The following is a 6951-nucleotide window of genomic DNA, read 5'->3' on the forward strand; positions in this document are numbered from 1 at the left end:
GGTTGTGCAATGTTTTTTCTGAAAATGGCATCGGCGTAATCAGGCAGAGGACAATGAAAGTGCTTGTTGAACTAGGAAAAGGGCACAGATTATGCTTGTGTAACTTGGACAATGATGAGCCTCGCTGGCTCCATCCTATATCACCTATCCTACTCTCCTCACTCTCCTAAATCTCTCTCTCTCCCTCTCTCCCTAAACTCTCCAAACTATCTCCAAACTATATAAACGCTATCCAAACTGTAGTATCCAAACTCTCCAAACTATCCAAACTCTCAACTGACCGCAACTCTCCTTCAAAAACATTTTGAATGGAGCCTGAGGGGTCTATATAGCTGTAAAACCTCGCGCAAAATCTGAACCACTTCACGAAGCAATCACGTGGTACAGCCGGGCAGCGAGGCTTCGGACGTCATCATTTTTGGCTCCTCCCCTAAATGAAGCAAGCCTCGATACGCGCATCGCGGAAACGCCCCCTCCCCTACTCGGCACACGCTTCGAAGCCTCGAAACGGAACGTCACATCACTAGTTTAAGTTATTTTTGGTGGGCTTTGCTGTATGGCTGCGCCCTTTGAGTGTGTCAAATGTCAAGCAGCTGTCCGTCACGGCTCAGAGGTGCACTTAGATCACCTGGGGGCGGAGGTGATCGGCAGCAGCCTTTGTTATGCGCACTTCAGAAACATGGCACCACAACAAGTAACTTGTGCGCCAAGATCTTGAGTTGGCCCCAGACACTGGCGGGCCATCGCTTCTCGGCCTTTTGGCTAAGATCAAGTGTAGTATCTGTTCTTATCAGTTTAATATCTGATATGTCCTCTATATGGGGATTAAATATTAAATGCATTTTTGAGCATTGGGCGGTGAAACCTGGGGCTTGCTCTCTTCACTCCTTGCATTGACCTGGTATTGCAGTGCCACCAGGAACGGTGCACCGTTCTCTTTTTTTCTGTGAAAACCAAAGCAAGGCTGAAACTGGAAGGACATTAACGTGTGCCCGTGCGTCAACGTGATTGCAAGCCCACGTTTCTTGTAAGGAAGCAGCAGTGTCAAAGCGTGCTGCAGTGTAAAAGCTTACAGCACCTGGTATTCCCAGGCAGTCTCCCATTCAAGTACTAACCAGGCCCGACCCTGCTTAGCTTCCGAGATAAGACGAGATCGGGCGTGCTCAGGGTGGTGTGGCCGTAAGCCGACGGGCAGGTGACACAGACTCCTTTTATAGACCAGGCAAGGCCCCCTGCTCGTGGAGGGGCTCAAAAGTCAGCCTTCCGAACACACTGCACTTGAGCCTTTATCGCCACTACCTGCTACACTCTATTCCAGTATCCGGAAGCTACACCGAGATGGGTAAGCTGCTGTTGGTGCCGTCAGGTCCAGTTGTTGCTGAATCTATAGGAAATGACAGCCAGGTATGCCAGTGAAAAGGTCGAGTGTTTCCTCTCCAATGTGTGCTGGAGGTTGAAGTTGAACACAGCACAGCATTAACGAGCACCTGAGTCAAGGCATTGGACTCTGGGACTATCCATTTCCTGCACCATCGGCCAAAGAGCTGTGTCTGGGAACAGCCACCCAGTGCTGGGCAAGTGCACCTCATACTTACCTGGCAGGGGAGACACCATGATCAAGAAGGTGGTTCACCCAGGGCGAGGCTCAGCCATTGCACTCTGGTTGTGCTGACCCCTGCAAATTCCCCAAACGTGGGAATCTTGACTGCATAATTTTTGCTGGTGGGGTACTGCGTCCGCGCTCTCCCCCGATGACGTAGTTGTAAGCAAAGGTCAGCCGCCCAAAGTTCCGCCTTGTGTGCCCATCTCCAGGCTTCTCACGTGCTCGCAGAGCGACATCCCCTGTCTTTCCAAGTTGCTGGGAATGGGATGGTTGTGGGTGTTGTCTTTTAGCTCTAAGGAAATGTCATGCTCCCTTTACCGGCTCTTTGTAGGAGAACTGGATTGTTGGAGATGGATCCATGGCCATCATGCCAAGGGTTAATACTTTGGCGCTTGTTCCGTCCACTCCTGTACATTGACCTGATATTGAAGCGTTGCCAGGAGCAGCTCACCATTTCAGAAGCCCGGAGGAGCTGGGAAACGGCCCGGCAGTTTGTACTGCTCGGTGTGACACAGAGCTGCTCTGCTCATGCACTCACATCTACCACTAAACCTTGGAGGTGTGCCCGGGAGCGAGGAATGTGCCACAGCCTCAGCGATTGATAGAAAACTGCAGCACACAACCAACAGTAAGAATGCGCTTCCAAACATGCAGTCAAATGTGGGCGGTTGATTGGCCGGCAAACCAAAAACGTTGAAGAAAGGCTGTCCCAAGGTGGCCGGCCGGGCCGACCGAGACTGTGGTGACTCCGGCGGATAGACTCCTTGGCTGCTCTCAAGGAGAGGGTCTATGTCGACTCTGGTTTTTCTTCAAAATGCACAAGTCTTTCGCCTTTTACTAAAGACTTCCGTGGAGAGGAACGTCCGAGAGTTTAAGTTAGTGATGGTGAGATGAAGCCTCATGAGGCATTGAACCACTTGAGCCAATTGGTTCGAGAAAGGGTTCATTTCTCGAAGCTTCATGTGCACACGAAACCACCTACTGGCCAAGTGTATAATCACAGGCAGCTGTATCTGAACCACATAATGTGTGATGAATTGAATTGTTTTGTCTGTTAGAAATGACTATGAATTACAAAAAATGTATGACCAAATAATTTCTGTTTAATACATTGTTTGAATGTATTGTGTGTGTATATCTTCCCAAAATGGTAATATCATAATATGGCAGGTTGTGCAATGTTTTTTCTGAAAATGGCATCGGCGTAATCAGGCAGAGGACAATGAAAGTGCTTGTGGAACTAGGAAAAGGGCACAGATTATGCTTGTGTAACTTGGACAATGATGAGCCTCGCTGGCTCCATCCTATATCACCTATCCTACTCTCCTCACTCTCCTAAATCTCTCTCTCTCCCTCTCTCCCTAAACTCTCCAAACTATCTCCAAACTATATAAACGCTATCCAAACTGTAGTATCCAAACTCTCCAAACTATCCAAACTCTCAACTGACCGCAACTCTCCTTCAAAAACATTTTGAATGGAGCCTGAGGGGTCTATATAGCTGTAAAACCTCGCGCAAAATCTGAACCACTTCACGAAGCAATCACGTGGTACAGCCGGGCAGCGAGGCTTCGGACGTCATCATTTTTGGCTCCTCCCCTAAATGAAGCAAGCCTCGATACGCGCATCGCGGAAACGCCCCCTCCCCTACTCGGCACACGCTTCGAAGCCTCGAAACGGAACGTCACATCACTAGTTTAAGTTATTTTTGGTGGGCTTTGCTGTATGGCTGCGCCCTTTGAGTGTGTCAAATGTCAAGCAGCTGTCCGTCACGGCTCAGAGGTGCGCTTAGATCACCTGGGGGCGGAGGTGATCGGCAGCAGCCTTTGTTATGCGCACTTCAGAAACATGGCACCACAACAAGTAACTTGTGCGCCAAGATCTTGAGTTGGCCCCAGACACTGGCGGGCCATCGCTTCTCGGCCTTTTGGCTAAGATCAAGTGTAGTATCTGTTCTTATCAGTTTAATATCTGATATGTCCTCTATATGGGGATTAAATATTAAATGCATTTTTGAGCATTGGGCGGTGAAACCTGGGGCTTGCTCTCTTCACTCCTTGCATTGACCTGGTATTGCAGTGCCACCAGGAACGGTGCACCGTTCTCTTTTTTTCTGTGAAAACCAAAGCAAGGCTGAAACTGGAAGGACATTAACGTGTGCCCGTGCGTCAACGTGATTGCAAGCCCACGTTTCTTGTAAGGAAGCAGCAGTGTCAAAGCGTGCTGCAGTGTAAAAGCTTACAGCACCTGGTATTCCCAGGCAGTCTCCCATTCAAGTACTAACCAGGCCCGACCCTGCTTAGCTTCCGAGATAAGACGAGATCGGGCGTGCTCAGGGTGGTGTGGCCGTAAGCCGACGGGCAGGTGACACAGACTCCTTTTATAGACCAGGCAAGGCCCCCTGCTCGTGGAGGGGCTCAAAAGTCAGCCTTCCGAACACACTGCACTTGAGCCTTTATCGCCACTACCTGCTACACTCTATTCCAGTATCCGGAAGCTACACCGAGATGGGTAAGCTGCTGTTGGTGCCGTCAGGTCCAGTTGTTGCTGAATCTATAGGAAATGACAGCCAGGTATGCCAGTGAAAAGGTCGAGTGTTTCCTCTCCAATGTGTGCTGGAGGTTGAAGTTGAACACAGCACAGCATTAACGAGCACCTGAGTCAAGGCATTGGACTCTGGGACTATCCATTTCCTGCACCATCGGCCAAAGAGCTGTGTCTGGGAACAGCCACCCAGTGCTGGGCAAGTGCACCTCATACTTACCTGGCAGGGGAGACACCATGATCAAGAAGGTGGTTCACCCAGGGCGAGGCTCAGCCATTGCACTCTGGTTGTGCTGACCCCTGCAAATTCCCCAAACGTGGGAATCTTGACTGCATAATTTTTGCTGGTGGGGTACTGCGTCCGCGCTCTCCCCCGATGACGTAGTTGTAAGCAAAGGTCAGCCGCCCAAAGTTCCGCCTTGTGTGCCCATCTCCAGGCTTCTCACGTGCTCGCAGAGCGACATCCCCTGTCTTTCCAAGTTGCTGGGAATGGGATGGTTGTGGGTGTTGTCTTTTAGCTCTAAGGAAATGTCATGCTCCCTTTACCGGCTCTTTGTAGGAGAACTGGATTGTTGGAGATGGATCCATGGCCATCATGCCAAGGGTTAATACTTTGGCGCTTGTTCCGTCCACTCCTGTACATTGACCTGATATTGAAGCGTTGCCAGGAGCAGCTCACCATTTCAGAAGCCCGGAGGAGCTGGGAAACGGCCCGGCAGTTTGTACTGCTCGGTGTGACACAGAGCTGCTCTGCTCATGCACTCACATCTACCACTAAACCTTGGAGGTGTGCCCGGGAGCGAGGAATGTGCCACAGCCTCAGCGATTGATAGAAAACTGCAGCACACAACCAACAGTAAGAATGCGCTTCCAAACATGCAGTCAAATGTGGGCGGTTGATTGGCCGGCAAACCAAAAACGTTGAAGAAAGGCTGTCCCAAGGTGGCCGGCCGGGCCGACCGAGACTGTGGTGACTCCGGCGGATAGACTCCTTGGCTGCTCTCAAGGAGAGGGTCTATGTCGACTCTGGTTTTTCTTCAAAATGCACAAGTCTTTCGCCTTTTACTAAAGACTTCCGTGGAGAGGAACGTCCGAGAGTTTAAGTTAGTGATGGTGAGATGAAGCCTCATGAGGCATTGAACCACTTGAGCCAATTGGTTCGAGAAAGGGTTCATTTCTCGAAGCTTCATGTGCACACGAAACCACCTACTGGCCAAGTGTATAATCACAGGCAGCTGTATCTGAACCACATAATGTGTGATGAATTGAATTGTTTTGTCTGTTAGAAATGACTATGAATTACAAAAAATGTATGACCAAATAATTTCTGTTTAATACATTGTTTGAATGTATTGTGTGTGTATATCTTCCCAAAATGGTAATATCATAATATGGCAGGTTGTGCAATGTTTTTTCTGAAAATGGCATCGGCGTAATCAGGCAGAGGACAATGAAAGTGCTTGTGGAACTAGGAAAAGGGCACAGATTATGCTTGTGTAACTTGGACAATGATGAGCCTCGCTGGCTCCATCCTATATCACCTATCCTACTCTCCTCACTCTCCTAAATCTCTCTCTCTCCCTCTCTCCCTAAACTCTCCAAACTATCTCCAAACTATATAAACGCTATCCAAACTGTAGTATCCAAACTCTCCAAACTATCCAAACTCTCAACTGACCGCAACTCTCCTTCAAAAACATTTTGAATGGAGCCTGAGGGGTCTATATAGCTGTAAAACCTCGCGCAAAATCTGAACCACTTCACGAAGCAATCACGTGGTACAGCCGGGCAGCGAGGCTTCGGACGTCATCATTTTTGGCTCCTCCCCTAAATGAAGCAAGCCTCGATACGCGCATCGCGGAAACGCCCCCTCCCCTACTCGGCACACGCTTCGAAGCCTCGAAACGGAACGTCACATCACTAGTTTAAGTTATTTTTGGTGGGCTTTGCTGTATGGCTGCGCCCTTTGAGTGTGTCAAATGTCAAGCAGCTGTCCGTCACGGCTCAGAGGTGCGCTTAGATCACCTGGGGGCGGAGGTGATCGGCAGCAGCCTTTGTTATGCGCACTTCAGAAACATGGCACCACAACAAGTAACTTGTGCGCCAAGATCTTGAGTTGGCCCCAGACACTGGCGGGCCATCGCTTCTCGGCCTTTTGGCTAAGATCAAGTGTAGTATCTGTTCTTATCAGTTTAATATCTGATATGTCCTCTATATGGGGATTAAATATTAAATGCATTTTTGAGCATTGGGCGGTGAAACCTGGGGCTTGCTCTCTTCACTCCTTGCATTGACCTGGTATTGCAGTGCCACCAGGAACGGTGCACCGTTCTCTTTTTTTCTGTGAAAACCAAAGCAAGGCTGAAACTGGAAGGACATTAACGTGTGCCCGTGCGTCAACGTAATTGCAAGCCCACGTTTCTTGTAAGGAAGCAGCAGTGTCAAAGCGTGCTGCAGTGTCAAAGCGTGCTGCAGTGTAAAAGCTTACAGCACCTGGTATTCCCAGGCAGTCTCCCATCCAAGTACTAACCAGGCCCGACCCTGCTTAGCTTCCGAGATCAGACGAGATCGGGCGTGCTCAGGGTGGTGTGGCCGTAAGCCGACGGGCAGGTGACACAGACTCCTTTTATAGACCAGGCAAGGCCCCCTGCTCGTGGAGGGGCTCAAAAGTCAGCCTTCCGAACACACTGCACTTGAGCCTTTATCGCCACTACCTGCTACACTCTATTCCAGTATTTGGAAGCTACACCGAGATGGGTAAGCTGCTGTTGGTGCCGTCAGGTCCAGTTGTTGCTGAATCTATA

At 49.7% G+C, this 6951-nt stretch overlaps 10 non-coding genes across 10 annotated transcripts; 7 read left to right on the forward strand and 3 right to left on the reverse strand.

Moving 5' to 3' along the window:
- Positions 1-742: 742 nt before the first annotated feature.
- On the forward strand, positions 743-935 carry LOC131454562 (U2 spliceosomal RNA). Its single transcript, XR_009239221.1, has one exon. It is a non-coding gene; the product is annotated as a U2 spliceosomal RNA (small nuclear RNA).
- A 131-nt stretch (positions 936-1066) lies between these two features.
- On the reverse strand, positions 1067-1185 carry LOC131454244 (5S ribosomal RNA). The gene has a single exon (XR_009238915.1). It is a non-coding gene; the product is annotated as a 5S ribosomal RNA (ribosomal RNA).
- Positions 1186-1587: 402 nt separating this feature from the next.
- On the forward strand, positions 1588-1751 carry LOC131454348 (U1 spliceosomal RNA). Its single transcript, XR_009239017.1, has one exon. It is a non-coding gene; the product is annotated as a U1 spliceosomal RNA (small nuclear RNA).
- A 645-nt stretch (positions 1752-2396) lies between these two features.
- LOC131454110 (U5 spliceosomal RNA) lies at positions 2397-2511 on the forward strand. The gene has a single exon (XR_009238788.1). It is a non-coding gene; the product is annotated as a U5 spliceosomal RNA (small nuclear RNA).
- Positions 2512-3514: 1003 nt separating this feature from the next.
- LOC131454563 (U2 spliceosomal RNA) lies at positions 3515-3707 on the forward strand. Its single transcript, XR_009239222.1, has one exon. It is a non-coding gene; the product is annotated as a U2 spliceosomal RNA (small nuclear RNA).
- Positions 3708-3838: 131 nt separating this feature from the next.
- On the reverse strand, positions 3839-3957 carry LOC131454245 (5S ribosomal RNA). The gene has a single exon (XR_009238916.1). It is a non-coding gene; the product is annotated as a 5S ribosomal RNA (ribosomal RNA).
- Positions 3958-4359: 402 nt separating this feature from the next.
- On the forward strand, positions 4360-4523 carry LOC131454349 (U1 spliceosomal RNA). Its single transcript, XR_009239018.1, has one exon. It is a non-coding gene; the product is annotated as a U1 spliceosomal RNA (small nuclear RNA).
- A 645-nt stretch (positions 4524-5168) lies between these two features.
- LOC131454111 (U5 spliceosomal RNA) lies at positions 5169-5283 on the forward strand. Its single transcript, XR_009238789.1, has one exon. It is a non-coding gene; the product is annotated as a U5 spliceosomal RNA (small nuclear RNA).
- A 1003-nt stretch (positions 5284-6286) lies between these two features.
- On the forward strand, positions 6287-6479 carry LOC131454565 (U2 spliceosomal RNA). The gene has a single exon (XR_009239224.1). It is a non-coding gene; the product is annotated as a U2 spliceosomal RNA (small nuclear RNA).
- Positions 6480-6628: 149 nt separating this feature from the next.
- On the reverse strand, positions 6629-6747 carry LOC131454103 (5S ribosomal RNA). The gene has a single exon (XR_009238782.1). It is a non-coding gene; the product is annotated as a 5S ribosomal RNA (ribosomal RNA).
- Positions 6748-6951: the final 204 nt, after the last annotated feature.

The sequence above is a fragment of the Solea solea genome, unplaced genomic scaffold (assembly GCF_958295425.1).
Source record: "Solea solea unplaced genomic scaffold, fSolSol10.1 scaffold_37, whole genome shotgun sequence".
Classification (NCBI taxonomy): Eukaryota; Metazoa; Chordata; class Actinopteri; order Pleuronectiformes; family Soleidae; genus Solea; species Solea solea.